The sequence below is a fragment of the Patagioenas fasciata genome, chromosome 1 (assembly GCF_037038585.1).
Source record: "Patagioenas fasciata isolate bPatFas1 chromosome 1, bPatFas1.hap1, whole genome shotgun sequence".
Classification (NCBI taxonomy): domain Eukaryota; kingdom Metazoa; phylum Chordata; class Aves; order Columbiformes; family Columbidae; genus Patagioenas; species Patagioenas fasciata.
Window position 1 is genome coordinate 75,807,960 of NC_092520.1, and position 22,251 is coordinate 75,830,210.

Here is a 22,251-nt window from a genome sequence, read left to right on the forward strand (position 1 = left end):
CAATATTCACAAAAGAAAATACTGAGGAAAGGCGGGGTGTGGGGGGGGTGGGGGGTGCAAGGAAGCTGTGGCCAAAAGTGCGAACAACTTGGCTTTGCGGCCCGAAGCCACAAACTAGCTGATTTACAGAGCACCATTCTTGGCAACTGCCTCTGCAGCCTCAAACCTTGCTTTTTCCCCCCTCTCAGACTTTCACCAGATAAACAGTTGTACATCCCTCCCTCCGCCTCCCTCCCACCTCTCTCCACTCAGCCCTTCCCGCCCCCCACCTCCTTTCCCAGCCTGTGAGGGATGGACCGCAGACAATGCTGGTATTGAGCTGCCCGCAGTGTGAATACCCGGCCTGTCCTCCCGCCTGCCAGCGCCCGCAGCTGAGCCCCGAGCCCGGCAGCAGCGCTGCTCACCCGGGAACGCTCCCGCCGCTCACATACCAGCATCGCCGCCGCGAGAGATGGGAGATTAAATTAATGGAGAGGAATAAGCCGTATGTTTTACTGCTGATGTCTGCCTGCCATCCCCCCAGCCCGCTCTCTCCTCTGGCTGCAGGAGGGATGAGGAGAGCTGCTCCTAGGGATGTTTCGCTCGCGTAACCCTTCTGTGGCCAAAGCACGGAGGGGGTGGGATGGGGGGGAAACAAAGAAGGAAAGGGTGGTTTGAGGGGGTCCAGAGAAGCAGGTGGAATAAAAGCTGGGAGGAACTCCACTATAAGCCGCTGTCCTGTGTGGTCGCAGCACTGCTGCGTGCGTACAGGACAGAGAAAAAAAAAACGTGCATGCTGCCTGCTTCACCTCTGGTCTGGGAGCCTTATGGGGATACAGTGGATCCAAACTAGAGGGACATAAGGAATGGCTGTGTGTCATGAAAAAGGCCACATGGGATCAGATCAAAGGTCCCTCTCTAACTCTGCGTCCTGTCTCTGAGTGCAGCCTAAACCCAATGCCTTGGGCAGAGGACAAGCACAAGGGGAGTGTGCAGTTGGTACTGCCCCAGAGCACTTCTCTAATTTCCAGTGATTTGTGGCTAAGGCATGTCCCCAGCCAGTGGCAGTGTCTTTGTAGTTAATGGCCCTTGATTGATTTTCTTCTTCCAGGAATGTGTCCAGTCGCCTTCTGAACCCCTGGAAACTGGCCCCTGCAGCCTTGGTATGGAAAGGCCTTGCTGTCTATGAGTGCTTAAACAATCCCTGCATGTGTTAAAGTCCCACAAATTAAGGGCTAAGGTCATGACACTACTGCTCCAGTGCCATGCATGCAGTGGCAGAAGAGCTGACTGCTTTGTATTCAAGCCAAGGGAGTGAGCCAATTCAGACATTTTCTCTGCAGGAGACTTGATGAAGACGGCACCAGAGAGGAGGAGGAAGAAGAAGGACCCAGGGGGTTAATCCACACACTGGATGCTCCCAAGCTACTGCAGAGAGAGATTTCACCTGACAAGGGCATTACTCTAAAGAAGATCCTGCTGCTGATAGACCAGCAGCCACCGCTCTAGGGCCATGGACAGCACAAGGGACAGAGAGATGTTATTGGGCTGCTGGCATCCCAGATGATGGGCATCACCAAGAGGAAACCTCTGCCCTCTTGTGAGAGAGTTTGAGTACAGCTAAAAGACCCAGTCCCACATGAAGTTACGAAGGATAGAAACACAACCTTCTTGCAAGTCAGAGCATTGCATGGATCCTTTTTACAAAGCTCTCCCACATATGTTTCATCTACATTTAATAAGAGCTATTGTATGTTAATTGAATGCCAGTGGAGTAAGGAAAACATATTTGTTGAAGATTAACTATTATGCAATGCAAGAAGCATCTGCCACCCAATTGCTAGAGCTCACTAAATATTTCCTTATCTCAGAGTATTTACTTAGAAGGCAATAACTATCCAGTTAAATCTAAATTTAATGCTTAGTTAAATATAGTTCATGGAAAGTGGCACCAATATGTTTTATACAGAGAATGACAGAGGGGGTTTCAGGGAGGTATAAAGGAGGACTCCTGTCCCCACACTCTCAGAACGTCTTGACTCAACACGGGACTGCACATGGCCGTGCCTCCCTACAGAGCGGGGTGCATTACAGCAGACTCAGAGGTCCCTCTCTGCTGAGGTAGAAGTACAGGGGAAGTCTTTATCTTCTTATGCGTTTATACAATCCTCATTAGAACCACCATAGCATAACTATTTAATAATAATAACAATTATAATAATTGTAATTATAATAAACAGAGAGACGAGGAAGAAAATCCCCTGAGGGCCTTGTAAACCTTGGGAAAAATAAAACCAAACCCTCAAACTGATAGGTCTTATTTGCTTTCAGAAGCGTACAGAAGCAAAAGGAAGAGGTTGCCTATGTATAAAAGGCCAAACTAGCAGGAATTGCACAAATCCTAGGAGAGAGCCTCATGAGTAAAATAAATACTGTTATTTTTGTACGTGTTCCCAGAATAAATTACTCCCTAGACCCATCTCCCCCTGCTGGAAGCAGATAACGGAACAGCAGGTCTGCTTTCTAACTTTCCCACCTTCTGAAAACTTGAGGAAAAATTCTGATAAACAATCAGAGCACAGACACCACAAATTCATACTGCCATCTTCTAATGTGATTTACCAGTACTCCTGGTAGTTGCAGGACGGACCGGGGCCTGCATGACTGACCAAATTTTGTCACTGTGCTGTTGAGGAACGGATAAGGCAGCATGAGCCCAACCTTACAGGTACCACATCAACCTCCTCCAACGCAAAATACTTACACCCTGTTCAAGGGGAACATGTTCTAGTGCAACACCCTGTGATGAGCGCAGGCTGTAGAGCACCACCAGAGACACAACAGACATGCTTGGGTGAGACAGGTTTAAAGAAGGTGTCTGCATGTCCACAGTGTGGGGCAGGATGGCTCTGCATGCAAGCTGGAGGGAAAACGGCAGCACAAGCGGGCACAGCCTGGCTGACCTTACTCTCCTTGGCTTTGAGGGATATGTGCTGAAGACATCATAGCCTGGGCATCTAAGCTGGCCAAAGGAGAGACCCTCCATGCTGGCCTTGGGTGGGCAGCCTCCGCTGAGGTGCGGAGTGCTGAGGTGCTCTGGGACAGGTACTCAGGTCACCTTTGCCTATCTGTGTGGCAGCTCAGTTTCAGAGATACTCAGGAACTGACATTGTGAAAGCCTGAAGTGCCATCTGCTTTTCATGGAGAGCCAACAGTCACTGAAAGCATGGACTCCGGCCACAAACAGAGATGGGTTTTTTGCATTTGAGGTGGCTAAAAGCAAAGCACAATCCATGGAAGATTCATGCAATGCCAACTGCAACAGCCGTCTGTATGATGTGGATGGCTGCCCTCTAGGAGCTGAAATGAGGCTCATCAGCTCACACCACAAAAAGCCACAAAATGGCAACTGTTGTCACTTGACTTTCACTCACTATCAATCACATCAAAACTGTTGACTCATTGCCAGATCTCACTGAAATGGGGGAAAAGACAATAACAAAAAACACAGACAAGTAGTGATCACACAAGCCTCCAGACCCTTTCACGACACACGATTGTTTTAAGGGGACTGTATAACTGCTCTGCCAGCGGAGTCCAAGAATGTGGCGACTTTATTCAGGGTATCCACAATGATGAGTGAAAACGTATGATGTTTTGTGAGCTATAACATGTTTAGTCAAGATACACTGCTGTACTCAGCAGCAGAGTCTACTCAAAACCTCTCAGCCATGCAGAGAAAATGCAATTTCATTGCATTGGCAGTGGAGTTATGGAGAGGAACAGGGAAGAAACAAAGGGCTTTTGGCACAAGGGAAGGAAGATTAAGGGACCGTGGCAGGGGTGTGGTGATCTCTCCTTCCTCTCTTCCTGTACTTGCAGCTCCTACACGTACACATTTCTATTTTGCTGTGCAAGGGCAGCTTCCCACTCCATTACATTAAGCAGCTACATTTCACTCGTCTTCGGATCTTCTACAGGAGTAGAAGAGAAGGAGGAAAAGCAGGGCTTGGAGAGAGGTGGAAGCTCATTTGAATGCAGCAAGTGCCTCTAGAGGCAAAATGAAGAGGAAGTGGAATTTCAGTGGTAAATGTCCTTCTCAGACTCCAAGAGAGGGTTCCTGTAAGCCATAGTCTGTCCGATTCCTTCAGCTAAGGTGGCCTCCGTCTATATCAGGCCAGAGTCTGCTGGAAAGAGTGGACATTTCCGTGAGACAATTGAAAAGAATGAAGTCAGCTAAGGACAGGATGCTATCTACCAAACTTGATCCTGTGCCAACTGGAACACTGATGCCATGTATTCATGGCACCTTCATATCCCCAGGGTACTTATGGATGGCAGGTTATATGGAAAAATTCTGCAGTTCAAGAAAATATGTGTATAACAGGTCCAATATTACATGTAACCACGCCAGCATGTGCCTAATTTCAAGAAAAAAAATCATTTTTCACTATTTTGCAACTCTAGACTGTCTTTTGGTGCTGAGAATCAGAGCCAGCTTAGGCCTGAGACTCACATCAGGACATGCACTGCAACAAGACCAAGCTTCCTCTGAAGTAGGGACCTTATTAGGTAGAAGGATTTATTGCATCGAGAGTGCTCAGATAGGTCATAACCGTGGATGATAACATGAATGCAGAACACCTCTTTCTAAGTGTGGTCACTGAGCTGTAACAGAACATCCCTCCTGTACAAGAACAATAGCTGATTTTCACCCATTTGTAACCTTGTTGCTATGCAATCGATCTGGCTTCACAACCGAACACACCTTGGCGTGGACAATTTACAGGCCAAGGGCCAGGTTCTCACTGCTGCAGGCTGACATATCACCACCACTGTCAAAAGAGCTATGCTGATTTTCACCAGCTAAACATGAGACCTTGAGTTTTGAAGTTCATCTGCTTCTGTGCTGCATGGGTAGAAAACTGCATTATTACCTTGGAAAGAAAAAACCTTGTTCGACTGGATAAAAAGATTTGTGCTCAGGCTTTTCAGAAAGTTTCCCCTTTAGTTAAAGATCAAATCTGAAGCTTGGGCTGGAGGAAAATAGCCATCTAAGGATGCCTTTTTTCATCAGGGTATGACCAAGTGGGATTAAAGAATCAGCGCTGCAATTGGTTTGTGGCTTTAATTACTGGTTGCTACCACAGCAAGTGCTTGTAGAGCTACAAAGTCATTGACAACAGGTCCTTCCCTACTTCAGAGGAACAAGAAACAGAGAGATCTTCCCTTTTAGTTAAAACAAAAGTTGCCCTTCTGGCCTTGCAAATGCAACAGGCATAAAAGCAATCCATGGCATTGAGAGCGTGGTGCTGTCTTTTCCCTGAAAGATCACATATCATTAGCAGCATTCCTTACCAACACTGCAGAACTGGGCTCTGCAGCTGCTGTCTGTCAGAGGGTGTCGAATCATTTCAAGGCCACGGGAGGCCACACTGCTCAGCGACTGCTGCGGCGGGACAGGGACCCGAGCTCCTGGCCATCTTCCCAGCTGGGTCAGCAGGCAGGAAACTGCATGACCTGTTCTCCCAAAGAAGGCTGGCTCATGGCATGGGAGGAGGCAGGGAAAGAGCTGATCCCAGTTCTGAGGTTTCTCATGGGGACATGGTATTATGTTGGCTCTTATTTTCCAAACGTGGCTATAGGAGTTAGGCATGCAAGTCTAGATAAGCAGTCCATACCTCCCACTGAGGAAAGCCTCAAGATTTGTTTTCATATTTGGGAATGAAATCATTGCCTCATGATGAATCAGGTGGAGCCAGTGTTCAGCCCTACAGGTCTTTCTATAATTCACTTCCCACAGGAAGGCAATACGTTTATTTACTTAGACCTGCTATCCCACAAAAACTTTCCTCCCACTGCTGGCGAACATTTACAGCCTTCAGCACAAGTAATTAGGACTGACTTCACAGAAGGGTGCTTGAGTAGCTAACAGTCCCTCCCAACACACAAGCAGAGAGATGACCCAGAGGTTAGGATGTTCTAGGAGGACCTGGAGATATCCAGTCCCAATTTCCTCAGTGAATTTGGGTAAATCACTTAATAAGGCATTCACAAATGCGTAAAAAAGCTAATTTCTCTAGGCGTCCTCTGCCCCCAGAGAGATAATCTTCTCTTGAGGGCACTTCAGAGCAGATGCCTAATTTAACTGTGTAAAATTGTTCGGTCTCTGAGGGCATGTCAAAGTTTCCAGCTGTATAGTGGAGATCCTAACATACCCTTAGCTTCCAATAGTATCCAAAGGGTGAAGCACCAAAGGCTGCAAGGTGGTCCAACACTACAGTACAGAAAGCCACTGCAAGACATAACCTACAGAACAGCTCAGATGTGATCGATTTCTAACACACTCGTTAACAGGCCCCCAAAAAACTGCTGGACAGTTGCAAGGGATGTTGGGATTGCTGCGAACAGGAATCTTATACAACTAAGAGGTGGTCAAACCTGTTCTGCTGAGCCTTGCTATGTATTCGATGACCTGCTCCTGCATGGAGTTCTCAACACAATACTAACTGATGAGAATAATCATTCCAACAGTGATGATTCAGAAGAGAGTTCCATCGTCTTGCTGAAATGATACATGCTACACATTCCTCATCACCAGAGAATTAGTTTTATAGAAGAATAGTGCAGCAGGCCATTGTGCTGTGCATTTTCTTGCCCATTACAGAAGCTCCAACATAGCTTTTATGAAACTTAAACTGAGGCCTTCAGCAAGACAAGAAAGATTCTCAAGATTTGTGATGCTATCAGGAGACCAGACTGTCAAAAAGCCTCATAAGATGAAACAGAAATTTGTACACAGAAATTTTGAGACAGGTCCCTTTGAAACCATGACCTGCTTAAACTCAAATTTCTGAAAACACTTCCAATGATTTTACTGCATTCAGGCCTGAAAATGAGAAAAACACATCCTTAACATGTCCAGATTTTCAAGATGACAAGAGAACTGTCCCACAGACATAGGCTCAGTTAATTCCATTCTTACTACAGGTCAGGGATGTCTCTGCATCAGCGTTTGGAGTTAGTGCCTGCCTACTCTTTCAGCACATACTTGCCAATGTCTCAGCTTTTCTTTTCCCCTTACCACACTACTTCTCTGCTCCTTTCTCCAGTTTCCTCGGCCTGGTGTTTTCAAGTATGTCTCCCTTTCCTGGGTTGCTCCCATGCCCGGTTTCTATAAGGTCCAGTCATATTCATACATTTTAAAGTTACGAGGCACTTCTTAGATCATCCTGTCCAGCTGCCTGCCTGAAGCCACAGAAACTCACCCACTTCTGGCAAGTAGCCATAACCAGCAGCTAAGCCAGAGCACCTTGTTCAATAAAGGCTCTTGGCTTTGGTTTAAGCAGCCCCAGCTACAGAGATGTACCCTACGTCAGTGGGTTTCATGATTAATTACCACCTCAGGTTAAGAATTTATCATGTTGTTTTAAGCACAGATGTTATTTCCTTTATCATCCAGCCACTGAATCAAATCATGCTTTTGTCTGCTTAGATTAAACAGTCATCTGTTGTAGATAGCATCTCCTTAAAAAATTACGCTGTACCTGTTCAAGCCTTACTTTGTACCACTTTTGTTTCTAGTCCAATACTTTGCCATAAATACCCAACACTTAGTGCCAGAGAGGGAAACAGGGTATTTTTGGCAGCCTCTAAGACAGCTGACAGATGCTGGATTAATAGCACTGTCCTAGGGATGAGGCCAGATAGCACAGAAGTAGGGCCAAGAGTACAAACTTTAGGTCCAAGCCTAAGCATGAGGAAGGGGGATGCAGGAGTTGGGGGAAAGGATGGAGGATCTGCTAACTAAGAGATGCAGGAATAAGATGGCTCCTCAGGGAGAGGAGAGACTGTGCTGGAGCTTGTTCTGTTAGATGGGACCAAGGAGCTTCCAGCGCAGTCCTGTGCTCGGAAGCAGCAGCAGTGCAGCTGTACAACCTGTGGGTTTCACTGCTTGCAGCAGCAGCAAGAACCCTGTGTCAGAATCCCCTTATTCAGTTGCATCCCAAAACACATTTAAATTAACTTGCATAAGCTGAAAACAAACTTGAGCATGGACACAATTGCAAACTGCTCAGATGAAGCAATACGCATCAGACAAAGCAATTACTCTTGAGGAATGGAAATTCTTCTCTGAACCCCTGCTTACAACATTGCTCATGCTGGGCTGGATGAGTGATGCACGCATCCTGAAACAGCTCCCTGAAGCAGAGGTCTGGGAGGCATTTAAAAAAAGCTTCCAGGCAGTAGTGAGAATAGGCAGGTGTTCTCCTGGAGGGGTGTAAAATCTCTGTGGGAACTTAACCTGTCAGAGCCAGGCTCAGGCCCTGAAGTGCCAGCAAATGTACCCCCCTCTACTGACAATTTACTCAACTTCCGCAACCTGTTAGACCCAGCAGCTTGTGGGACTTTACGAAACAAAGAGCCAACAACCTAAACAGGAACGGAAACATTGCTTCTTGTGAAACCCCTGGGGATTTGTGCATAGTCCAGCTCTTCAGCAGCACTTAATTACCTTTGTAATTTATACAACACACCAGTATTTTTTGAATACTGTAATGAGCCTGCTAGCTTCTTCCAGCAGGCAGAGATCAGGGAAAGACAAAGAGCAGGTTGGTCAGAGCACCCTGGCAGCTGGCTGAACAAAGGCAGAGGATGTGAAAAAAATCACTAGAGTTGGATCAGACTGGAGTAGGGTAACAAAAAAAAAGCCCAAAGAAAGCCTTTGATGATGAGATGGAGCTATGAGTAAGGCACTTGCACACTTCATTACTTGTCCTCTGATAAAGGAATGGACTGGAAGATGAGCCCCAGATACCAGACCTATAGCACTTGAAGGGTAAATCTACCCCAAGTGTCCTTAGGGAACATCTATCACCGACTACTTTTAAGTCAAAGTAATTGTCTGTTAGACCTTTTCACCCTATTTTTTCTGTCTGCCAGGAATCATTCTGTGTTTGCCAGACGTAAGTGGGAAACCAGGGAGGGCCTGAACTTGTGAAATAGAGGGATCCAAGTCACTTGAGCATCTGCTTCTGAGTTTTTGGTAGGACAGCCAAAAAACCAAAAGTACTGAGAAAGAATGGTAAACATGGTTTACCAGAGGCACTTTTCAGCTGGTGAGTGTACAGCATGAAGGAGCTGGCAGGAAAGCTTTTTACAGGTTTGGGACGGTGAAACACTGCTGCCAAATGCAGGAAGGTATCTGCTCAAATAAGACCTGGCAACCTACTGATCTGACAAGGGTCTGAGAATCATAGAATGTCCTGAGTTGGAAGGGGCCCATAAGGATCATTGAGTCAAACTCCTGTCCCTGCATATGACAGCCCCACAGTTCACACCATGTGTCTGAGGGCATTGAGGAAGAAGAAGCCTAAAGCTCAGATAAGTTTTCTGATGAAGTCTGAGATGTCAAAGGCAATCTTGACAGGCAGACTCCCCTTGGATGAATCCTGGCCCTGATATAATCATGTGGAGCTTTGCCATCTGTTTCAGCGGGGCTACAATTTCACCTCTTGAGTCTGCCTCTCAGCTGGTGAATAAGTGCAACACAAAGAACAAAGCAAACATGGGAATTAAGGCATGCCTTCAAATTCACATCCATTTAACTGAATTACAACATTTTTCCAGTAAGTTCATTGCTCATAAAGTGATGAACAAACAGTGAATCTGACTGAGCTCAGACAGACCCAGCATAAGCAAATTAAGTGCAAAGTTCTCCCATTCCCAGCTCTGTCAGGAGTCCCGTTCTGTCCATCAACATGCCCTGGTATTTCTACCCACTCTTCTCCTCTGCTGATGTAGCTAAGTCCTCAAAAGAAGAAGCTGCTATTGCCCATGAAATTTTAATGTAGCAAGGAAAAGGCTCCAGGAAGAAGAATACTTGGTGGCATTTACTCCCTATGATCAAAGCCATTTCATGTCTCTTGTGTGATATTTTTAGAACATAATACAAAGTGAAAGCAGTGTTTAGACCAAGGTCCCTATTCATGAAACACTTTCTGCAGAGGGGAACGCAAGAACCAATGCCAGCAGGAAGCCCATCTTCTTACAATATCTCTCTACCTATGTGTATCTGCAGGGAATTAACAAGACAGAAAAAGCCGAGCAGGTACCTTAAACCAGTCCCTTCTTATCACAAGTACAATGTTCACCAGGACATCTCCACTCACCTCTGAACGCTTCCCAACACCCAAAAGAACTTGTATGGCTAGCAGTAAGAGACACAAGTCTTAAGGGATAACATACCACAGCAAGAGCTATGTTTTAGGTCTCTGCTGTCACTGCTATTTGTTAAATAAAACTCCCAGGGGATGACAGGAAAAAGATTAAATAACAAAAGTAAAAGCCAGCTGCTAGTAGGAGTAGGGTAGCTGTAGGTTCTCATGTTCCCAGACCCAGCAATTATTTCTGTACTGACTGTGTGTTTGGGACATACCAAGCAACCACCGGAGAGAGGTGACACGTGCAGTGTCTGTCCTGCCACTAGCTGGGCCAATCCTCCATTAAGTCCTTACAAGAAGATCTGTTAAGCACGCAGTGAGGAGAAGGGGAATTTCTAGTGAGCAGGAAAGAACATACAGGGGTTCAAACAGATTTGGCGCTCTAGAAGTTCAGATTAATTCCAGACCTTTCCCTTTCTCCTCTCTACTAAAGGACACAACAGAATATATACACTAATACCAACTTTTGACAAGCTGCCTCCACTGACTTCAGACAAATTCTCTGCATATCCCTGACAAGCATGGACACATGAAAATATTTCCCTGGGAAATATCAGCACTAGCTGAATATGCTGTAATTACAAACTTCTCTGTCGTATTACCATCATTCAATCAACAGTAAAACACAGACACCGAGAGGCCAAACTGATCAAACTCCTAGCCACAAGCAATGTACCCCATGCAGATCACCCCTACTGTTGCTCAAGACGTTGTAAAACAAATCTATCCTCTGTTGGTTTTTGATGAGCTCTTAATGAACAGCCACTTCCTTGTTCATGTTACACCTCTGATGGTGCTGAGGGTGCGTTGCTCATACCAACTGAAATTTTCAGCTTCTGTTCCATAGCTGAAAGACTGAGATATCTGTCAGGGGTACAAGGGTCAAGGTTCAAGTATCAGGGATGCTTGTGCAAAAATATTAGCCCCTTGTAATACAGGACTCATGACTACTCACTGAAAGCCATCATGCCAACAAATGTGCATTAATATCACAAAAGTAAAGTCAAGAGAACTGCACCTGAAGTTAAAGTGAAATTTAAGCATATTGGTAAACATAACGTCTGTAAATGAATGCTGACAGCAGTCATACAGATGTTTACAGAGCTAAGAGGAAAAACTCTGAATGGTCCTTGCTGCTTTTGAATTCTTCCAAGCCTGACTATGATGAGGACTTTGTACTAGACAGCGCTCCCTATGCCACTATTGACTGAAGCAGAGAAATACCATGAGCACTCAAAAATGTCTAAAGGAAATTGCAAAAAAGTCAACACTTCATATATAATGTGGTTGCAGTCCCTCAAAGCTTTGCAATAAAAAAAATTCCATAAAGCAGAAGTTCTGTTTATACACAGGAAAGGGGGAATGTGTTACAGCTTAAATCCTTGGACCAAAAAGGTGTTTTGCTCTTACTGGCACAGTGAATTGCACAATGGATTTAGGTTTCACACAGGGTGAACTCTCCCCACTTCACTTACACAGCACAACAGAGCTGCGGGTGATGTACCAGGCTCCACAAGTCCATGAGGAAAGAAACTTAGGTGAGGGAGGGGCAGGGCACGGTCCTTTGTGCAAAGGGGCATATGACACCATCATGCTCTGTGTGTGTGTGCACCAGCGAGGCGAGACTGGCATATGTGATACTCCAACCTACTGAGATGACTGAATAGGAAAAAAAATAAAGTTTTAAGCTCTGTGGTCTTTTTGTCAGGAAATAATGCCTACGACAAGAGAGCAAAACAAATCAGCCCAGACAGAAAAACTGTTTTGTCTGGAAAACACGTCTTCCTAGTAACTTCTAGTATGGTTCTCGAGCTTTCTAAAGATCTCCTCACTTCCAGGAGCCAATCTTAAAACATGCTGTTTGAACACATTGGCTAGGACAGAGTCAATGTCTTGATGACCAGGGAACATGCAATGTACTTTTAGTTTACTAGATGTATTCAACTCCCAAGAGAAAGATTCAAGATGTCACTAGCATCAGACAGATGACCCTTAGCTTGGCTCCACACCCAAGAGCTTTTATGAAGTGAAGCCAGAGTCCCTTGTTTCTAGTTCCCATAATAGCTTTCCACAAAGTTTGGATAGGTGTATAGGGTTGGGTATATACAGAGAAATATTTTCTGACTGGAATATGATTGTGGAGCTAAGGAAGCTCTAATGGCAAACCCAAAAAGGATGTGCAAGCTGCTCAACTTTATCTGATTGCTTGAATCCAGCAGTTCGAGACAACTTTCCCCAGAAAGTTATAGGTCGTATCTCCCCTGACTATTTTGCTGTCATGGAAGAGAATGGCAAACACTAGCATCCCTTGAAAGATGCAAAGCTGTTTTGATGACTTATCTGGCAACCACAGCAACTAAGTCACATTAATACTAATTCAGAATTTAAAAACTTTGGAAAATTAGGGTAAAGGGAAATAAACTCTAAGACTAGGAAGTGTTTCAGGAAAAAACCTCAAAACATTCAGTGTTATTTGTAGATTCTCTCCTTTTGCCTTAGAACAGCCAGAGAAATGATTAATGTTTTCTGATTATTTCTTAACAACACTTGGAATATAAGCAATGAGAAATAAAGAAGAAAAAACAGTGTAATAAAATTTCTTATTATTCCCCCACTAGACTTCCTCAAAAGGAGGTAGAGGAAGCCTGCAGTAAGATTTATACTCTTCAAAAGAAAGGAAAACTCCAATCAGGGACCGCATTTAGGATTTTAACTTGGTATAGATGTTCTTTTCAGAAAATTACTCTTACTTGCCGTGTCCATAGCGGGATTTAGGAAGTGCAGAGAACACATATTGAACTAGCTAATGTGTATTAACAGCTTAGCACAAACAAGGCAGTATGCTTCCATGATGTATTAAAAATCAGTTAAACCTTAGGCTACTTTTTACTGTTACGCTAAACATATGTTAAAATCATACTGACTTGTTTTGACTGGGCTGTTAATACATGCCCTCAAAGACAGCTTCATCTTAAAGCTCCCATGAGAAAGATCTAAAGGTTCAGCTATGTTGGCAAACCCATCTGAAGTTGACATACTGCTGAAGCAGCTGTAACATACCTCCTATCTCTTCATTCTGCCAGTAAACACTCTTGGCAAAAAGATTGCAAGGCCAGAGAGCTGCACCTGCACTTGCCTCTTGCAGTGTCACAGTCAGCATCACATTTTCTCATGTCTACAAGTAGAGTAACAAAAAGTTTATAGCATGGACCTGATCCTGACACAAGAAGGTGGAGGCCTGCCAACAGGCTGGCAGAATTTCAACTGCTGCATGTCAACTCACACAGACAAACTGAGGCTCATCCTGAAATTGTCTTGCTTTGCTTCATGGCTTCTGACTATAGGGTAGTTTGGTGGGTTAACCCAGGCTGGATGCCAGGTACCCACCAAAGCTGCTTTATCAGTCCCCTCCTCAGCTTGACAGGGGAGAGAAAATACAACAAAAGGCTCGTGGGTTAAGATAAGGGCAGGGAGACACCACTCAGCAATTACCTTCATGGGTAAAACATACTCAACTATCAAGTCAGAGTAGAAATAAACCCAAATCTTAAAAGACCTTCCCACCACCCTTCCCTTCCTCCTGGGCTCAACTTCACTCCTAATTTCTCTACCTCCTCTCCACCAGCAGCACAGGGGAATGGGGAATGGGGGTTGTGGTCAGTTCTTCACATGGTGTCGCTCCTTCTTCCTCAGGGTAGGACTCCTCACACTCTTTCCCTGCTCCAGAGTGGGGTCCCTCCCACAGGAGTCATTCCTCCATGAACTCCAATGTAAGTCCTCCCCATGGGCTGCAGTTCTTCACAAACTGCTCCAGCCTGGGTCCCCTGCAGGGTCACAAGTCCTGCCAGCAAATCTGCTCCACGTCAGCTTCTCTCTTCACGGGGCCACAGGTCCTGCCAGGAGCCTGCTCCTCCAGTGCAGGCTCTCCACGGGGTCACAGCCTCCTCCTGGCATGGATCTGCTCTGGTGTGGGGTCCTCCTCAGGCTGCAGGTGGATCTCTACTCTACCATGGGCTGCAGGGGGGCAGCTGGCCTCACCGTGGGCTGCACCACGGGCTGCAGGGGAATCCTTGCTCCGGTGCCTGGAACAGCTCCTGCCCTTCTTCTTCACTGACCTTCGTGTCTGCAGAGTTGTTTCTCACACATATTCTGATTCCTCTCTCTCGCTACAATTATGCATTTTTATTCCCCCTTCTTAAATGTGTTATCCAGAGGTGATGCCTCTGTTGCTGATGGGTTTGTCCCTGGCCAGTGCCATATCCATCTTGGAACTGGCTGACATTGGCTCTATAGGACATGGGGAAAGCTTCTAGCAGCTTCTCACAGAAACCACCCCTGTAGCCACCCTCCCAACTAAAACCTTGCCGCTCAAACCCAACGCATGTAGGCAAGGAAACACTACCTGTCCCAGTACCTTTATAAATTCAGTCTGGTTCTCTTTCCTAAATGAAAGCATTTGGTAGGATCTTCCCAAGTCTGCAATCTGTTTTTACATGACTCAAAATCAAGTTTCCAACATTAATACCAAAAGAAAATTTCTTGCTTCTGCTGAGCAATAACACTTTAAATATACCCACTCCTCTTCAGAGTATGGACTGGTCCTCATATATTCTTCATATCCCTCGTGCTGCTTCTCGATGTCACTCACCAAAAAAGAAATTATATTATTTCTTCTGCCCTTTTCCTTACTCAAACAGGAGAGTCACCTGGATGTCACCAGAGATCTAGTTGTCAGGCACCAAACCACCATTACAGAGTTTAAAAAAAGGCTCTCGAGGCCCTGGTGACACATTCACTGTATGTGCTTCCTCTGCTTTACAGCTGACTCACATGGAGAACCACCAGGCTCTCTCCAGGACATGAAAAATAACTGTATATTATCTGTTTAAAAGCCTCCTAATCCTTAGGTAACAACTGAATAGTAACCACAGTGATAGGGCAAATCTCTCTGCATCGTATTAATAAAATCCAATGCAATATTACTGTTTGCTGCAAAGGCTTTTACATAAATGCCTTTTTAAAAAACAAACAAACAAACAAAAAACAACCAACAAACAGCAACCTAAAACAAAGAATACATGTTTGGATGGACTTGAATGTTTAAGACTTCTCTTAGGTTTCCATTTGCTGCATCATGTTGGCATTGAGGAACTAAACTACTTCACTGGAAGTAAATGGAAAGTGAGCAAAGAGTACAAATGGGGAAAAAGCAAATCACTTCTGTGTTTTAACAATCTGACACATCATTTGCCAGACCAAGGGGGAAAGTTTATTTTCCAAAGGAGCATCACTGTTATCTTTGTAAGGAGATCAACTGCCCAATGTCTGTCTTGGAAGAGTCACTGCTTGCCCTAAAAAACCTTTGCTGACATAGGGACAGTGAGGGAGTGACCCACCAATGCCTGTTGTGTCTTCTACAAGCGCATCTTCTCTAGAAGGCATAATGCAATTAGGAAGGATTCTGCACAGCTCCATGTTATTCCCATAATTTACCTGCACCAAAAAGCCACACTTCCAGAGCTGATTTACCTACTCATGTCCACTGATGTCCCTTCTACATGGCAACTTCTTGTCCCATGGGGGATGGCTGTATAATATAGAATCATAGAATCATTTCAGTTGGAAAAGACCCTCAGGATCATTGAGTCCAACCATAATTTAACCTAGTTCTAGTACTAAACCATGTCCCTAAGAACCTTATCTAAATGCCTTTTAAAAACCTCCAGGGATGGTGACTCCACCACTTCTCTGAGCAGCCCGTTCCAAGGCTTTACAACCCTTTCCATGAATAATTTTTTTCCTAATATCCAATCTGAACCTCCCCTGGTGCAACTTGAGGCGATTTGCTTTCATCCTATCACTTGTTACTTGACAGAAGAGACCAACACCCTCCAAGCTTCAAGCTCCTTTCAGGTAGTTGCAGACAGCGATCAGGTCTCCCCTCAGCCTCCTTTTCTCCAGGCTGAACAGCCCCAGTTCTCTCAGCCGCTCCTCATCAGACTTGTGCTTCAGGTCCCTCACCAGCTTCATTGCCCTTCTCTGCACTCTCTCTAGTACTTCAGTGTCCTTCTTATGATGAGGGGCCTCAAACTGAATACAGTATTCAAGGTGTGGCCCTACCAGTCAGCCCATTTCCACAGGTGAGATACCATTGTCATGGTTCATACTTGGTTCAATAGCTCAAGTCACTAACAGTTGGTCACTTCTGGTTGCTGCATAGTTCCTTTCATTCAGTTAAATCATGGCACTGATATTTCTGTCATGAAAACAGAATACCCTAGATAAGCTTGTGCATTTTTTTTGCCTGGTCCTAATTCTTCCCTTAGGATATGTGTTAAGCCTCAGCCAGTACTTAGGCTGCTCTGGCTGTCTCTTGCCAGGTAGTTTGCCTTTGTGGGAGTACCTCAGGTAAACCACCCACATTTTTGCTGTGTAGTTTTGTGGGGATAAGCACATACCTCTGGTATAGCCACGGGACTCCACTGACCAGCACTGGCCTTGGCTAAGGTGCCCTAAGCAGGGGTTGTAGCACAGCCAAGCAGAATGGCTGAGAAGAGAAGAGAGCACCAAGGCCTTTAAACTACAGCTCCGGTGAGAGATAGTGATACTGCTGGGTTAACAAAGTTTATCTGTGAACTGGTTGAATTAAAACAGTTCAGCTGAGTCGGTTTGAGTTGACTGGAAATATAGTACTTCATTTAGACCTTCTCAGAGAAAGAATACAATGTACTGAAAATAAATAACAAAATCGGCAGTAATGAAAGACATGAAAACCACACCTTTCTCAAAATTTTGGAAACTGCATTTTCCATTTTGAATTATTATACACAGTAAATTTCAGAGCATCTCACCCTTGCTAGCAATTCCGCCTGTTTTCTCCCCAATATCTAGCAATTAGAGTTTTCCATCTCCTCTCTTCATTACTGTCTTGATACTAACATCCTGTAGAAATACAGGCAGATTTGTACTGAGCATGGATAGGATTTTCGTTTTTAAAAAATTTCTTTGAAAACAATTTTTAAAAGTATCTGGCTGTTTCTATGAAAACTGTGGACTGGACAACATCTTGTAAAAAAATATTGCTGGCTGAAAACTCTGTCAGTATGACAGAATAATTAAAACCAGTATGACAATAATTAGCACTTCTATAGTTCTTTTCATCCATGGATATCAAAGCACTTCACAGAAACGAGTGCAGCTACCTCAATTTTTAAAGCTGAGCTCAGAAAAAAACAAATCAGGATTTTTTTTCCTCATGGAAAATTCCAACAACTTCATCACCAGTTTTCATCCAAAAGCAGACTGAAGGGTTGAAATACTTTTTAAAAATTTCCAAAATAAAGCACGCTAAAAAAAAAAAAGAAAAAAAAAAAGCAAAAAAAAGCCAAGGTTGGTTAGGAAATTTTGGTGGTTTTAATGGAACCAAAACGTTTTGCCGTTCTGGATTTAGTACATTTTGTATTGCATCTCTCAACAATACACTGCGTCTGCCTCTGAGAAGTGAATGCCTCCTGGGAGCTGTAGTTCAGGTTTCCCCACTGAACTTCATAACTCTGTTAGTTAGGCACCACCTGTCCCCATCCTTCCCTAAGGCTGGACCTGCCTGTCCTACTGTTCTGCAGAAAAACATCAAACTATTCCTTCCTGCCTCTACTGAGCTTGTGAATGGGAAGCATTGACTGCAGCAAGGAGGGCTGGACAATTTAGAGAGGAAGTGAATATAAAACCCAGCAGCCCCAATGGATAATTTCATTCTTTAGACCAGGGGTGTAACTGCTCCTACATTTATACAGTCCTAAATTTCAGCCCTTTGAATGCAACTGTGAGGCTGATGTGACCCCCGGTGAAAATGAGTTTGACATCCCTGCTTTAGACCCCATCCTGGCTCTCCTTCTATGAGCCAGTAAAGTACCCAACAGTAAATCTGACTTTTTGGGTTACTGCTCTTTTGTGATGCATTTTTTCAGGTCAAGCCTATGACCAGGGAGCTGGAGGAGCAAGTTTCTGCTGATGCTGTCTTGGGTTTATGCCTGCAAGTAATATGGTCATCATGTCCTTGCGCTTGCAGCTTATGAACTTTTTCTTGCAAGGACCTGCCTGTCTAGAATTGGTGGGGAAGAGAACGAGTCATGATTGCTACTTACAGATGCCTCACCTCAAACCAAAGTTGCTAATGTAATTTGACAGAAGCTTGTGATGGGTGACACATCCCAATACTTACTGATAGGCACCCTTCTCAGCAGGTTGCATAGTTTTAATACTGGCAATGGCACAGGACTCCTCTCTGCTACAATGTCAGGTACCATGAAGAGCTTCCTCTACAGTGCAGGTGGGAAATGTGCACAAGACCAGATGGAGCCTGAACAAGCTGGTGCTTTTCTAGGAAAGCCCATTTACTGCATTTCCAAAACTGGCTTGAATGTCTCAAGGCTTCACTTGTGTTCCCCCTACACACACACTGGGACAATTTCTCCTGATGGTCCCAACTACGAGGATACTGAAGATGAGACTTTGTTGACTAACCAAACAAGACTGAGCTGATTAAAGTTTTGTTGTTTTCTCTTACTGTTCCTTTAATAATTTCAGAGCAAACAACTGCAGGGAGACTGCAGGTTCATGAGGGACAAATCAAGGGGAAGAAGTTAACATTGCTACCAATTTAGCTACCATTACTAAAAACCAAAGTAGATGTTTGCAAGCACAGAGCGTGAGGCAACTAAACAGCATCAGATGCAGCCTATTATTCATGACTGCACATACAACTCAGTTAACTCTTTAAACCTGACCTGGTAAAACAGATGACCAGAGGTACACAAACATTACTTTGGAAGAAAGTCAGGTCCAAAGCCTACCCTCACAAACATGCCTTTTACCTGTATTTTGGTATACTTTACAGATTTGTTTTTTTCCCAGATGCTTTCAATGCTGTGTCTAACTATAGAACGTGACATACATCATGGTACCTCATTTTCAGATGCTTATCATATTATCCATTTACATGTTTGTCAGATCCACACCAGGACTTATTAACTCAGCACCTGAGTTATACACATAACACAGCTTAACCTCACTCAGTGTTACCATCCGAAAAACAATTCTAGCAAACAATAAAAGCAGTTTTGTATTTAATAGTAACAATATATAATCATATCATAGAATCACATAATGTTTTGGGTTGGAAGGGACCTTAAAGATTATCTAGTTCCCACCCCCCTGCCATGGGCAGGGACACCTTCCACTGACCAGGTTGCTCAGAGCCCTGTCCAACCTGGCCTTGAACACTTCCAGGGATGGGGCATCCACAGCTTCTCTGGGCAGCCTGTTCCAGTGACTCACCACCCTCATGGTGAAGAATTTCTTCCTTCTATCTAATCTAAATCTGCCCTCTTTCAGTTTAAAGCCATTACACATATTTTCTTTTACCTATCATATAAGGATACTAGAGTTTTCTGGGTAAAAGCTTAGCTCCTCATAGGCTTCTCAGGCCTAGATTTCCCTGCTTGCATATTCCACAACTGAAAAAAGAAACAGGACTCTCCCCAGCTTTACCCGTAGGCAATACACTCTATCACCTCAAATGCTGCAAAGGAACCAAAGAGAAAGACAAAACTTCTCAGACAGCTTGGGACAGTAATGGAGACTCCTCCAGTGGTTTTCAGTTGTAGGACAAAACTCTCAGGCAACGATGTAGTCAGAGGAGGAATCTCACTCTTTAAGGCTACACAGTCTATAAAAAGGCAGTGCTTGCATGTATTTTAAGTAATCTGAAAATCTCCTTAACTTCTAGATTTAACAAGTACATGATGCCAGGCTCAGACATTTAATTCTCAGTTAAGAAACAGGGAAAAGATCCTGCTAAATAAAACCGTCTTTTATGCAAAATGCAATAATCGCCATTCCTCTGTCAAAACATAAATAATGTACTGGGACAGTGTCACCTTGTGGTTGTTTGCTGACATAGCGGCCAACTGAGGGGATACTCCCTGTACCCACCCCTCTCGCCCCCAAAAGCCTTCACTCAGAAATGTCAGCCGTGAAAACTTCCTTCAGGGTAAAACAAGACCTTCACGATCTGCCCTGTGTGCATCCTCCACGCAGGTGTTGGCAGCTTTTGCGTTAATGCATCCCAAAAGCCTCACGGAGATATGAACACCTGGGCCAACTCCACAATTTGCACTGGGTACCAAAGTCTGAAAGGCAGAGATGTGTGAGAAAGGAAGCTGCTAAGTTCATAAATAGGATCTGTAAGGCTGAGCAACAAAATTTCATTTGTCCCTTTGCGAATCTCCTGCCTTGCAAGGTAAATTCCAAGAACTGGCACATCTTCTTGCTCGTAGCACTCCAACCCTACAGAGAAAGCGGATTTTGAAAACTCTGTTGTGTGAAAGAAGAAAAAACTACAGCCCTAATTCAAAGTTAGTACTAAGCAAGGAAATTCAGACACCAAACTGTGCTCTTAATGGAGAACTAATGGATGTTAATTAACCACCAATTGACAAAGAACATATTTACTGTAGTTTAACAGCTCTGCAAATAGACACAAAGTCATTTACACATGTTTAAACCTTAATAAATACATTTGCAGTCATTGGCCGCTTAAGTTGATGTTCAAACTGTCCCCTATAGTAAATCTAAAGGGATACATTTGGTTGCAAAAGTTATTGCACATTAATTAAACATTAGCTCGTTGCAGAAAGCCAAATAAGTTGATGGTAAATGACCTCTTTCATCAATACTGGTTTATTACACAGCTATTAAAGAGCCATATGCAAAACTGAAGGAGAACCACTATGCGAAACAGCTTTCTCTCTGCACTGTTATCCACACCTTTGCAAAGTAAACATCTGCACAGGGCCTCCTGATAAGGGAGGATTCCCCAGGCGTTGTGCACAGGTGAGGAGGGCCCAGGTAGCCTGGAGTAAGGGAATGCTCCAAGCAGTGGGTTTCCAAGACTGATTTGATTGTGGTGAGCACAAAATAGGATTTAGATAAGTCATTCTGAGCAGCAGGCATGGGACAGAAGAGTGTAGGATAGAGAGGAAAGGTGGTGGGAAGAACACTTGCTGAGTTTTAACTCTGTAAACTCACTTCAGTCAACTCTGTGAGACTTTCATTTGATTCCTTTCCTAGCTTTCTCTATTTGGACAATATCATCTTCTCTTCTGCTGCTACATTCACTGTCTGTTCAAAATGGTGTGAGAACCTTCTCTTCTCTCACCATGATCCTGCATCCCTCTTCCTCCTCCCATCCCATTCCTTGGCACATCCCTTAAGGTTGCTTCTTAAATGGATCCAAGTATTTTGCTCTAAAACACTCCACTTGCTTCCAAAAGGTCTGTGTCAAATGTTTTAATATCCCCTAACAGAAAATGCTAGACTTAGACAACAGATAAACACCGTTTCCCATTCACATACTTCTTACAGTAATGCACAGCATAAAAGCAAGTCAAATCATATTTATCCCAGATTGCTTCATTCTCCAATGCTGTTGCAGAAGCTTCCAGCGGAGGGAGCTTAAAATATCTAAAAAGCTTTACTTTCAAGAGACAGACTAACTTAATTAAGTAATCGTTTTGTACTTCATGCCAAAAAAATCACAACAAAACAAAAAAACCAACCAACCAACCAAACCCCAACAAAACAAAACAAAACAAAACTGAAAACCCACCAACTCAGGAAAGGAGAAAAGGAAATAATCCGCATTCATCAAATGGGGAAAAGTCCAGAGCAAATGGTGAAGAAGTCTTTTCAGGCTTTGAGAGAATATAAATAGTGGGAAATAGAAAGCACAAATTAAATTAAGAATCGTAAAGTTTCCTCTGTTCATACAGCTTAGACAACACTGTCTGGGGCCAATTTATTACCAGGCTCAACAACAAATAAGCTCACACGATTCCCACACTGAAATAACCTTTACTCATTTCACAATAAAAATACCATAGGGGTCTGGTAAGCAAAGATGAATTATAGCTGCCTGTCAGAAATAATGATGATAATCCTTTCCACTCCCACAACATCTGCAGATTACAACCACATTTGCAGACAAGAC

General features: G+C 44.0%; 1 protein-coding gene across 2 annotated transcripts in view; it reads right to left on the bottom strand.

The window, feature by feature from the left end:
* LSAMP (limbic system associated membrane protein) overlaps positions 1-22,251 on the bottom strand; it is a 1,027,179-nt gene that overhangs the window by 319,226 nt on the left and 685,702 nt on the right. The gene's annotated exons all lie outside the window — the stretch shown is intronic.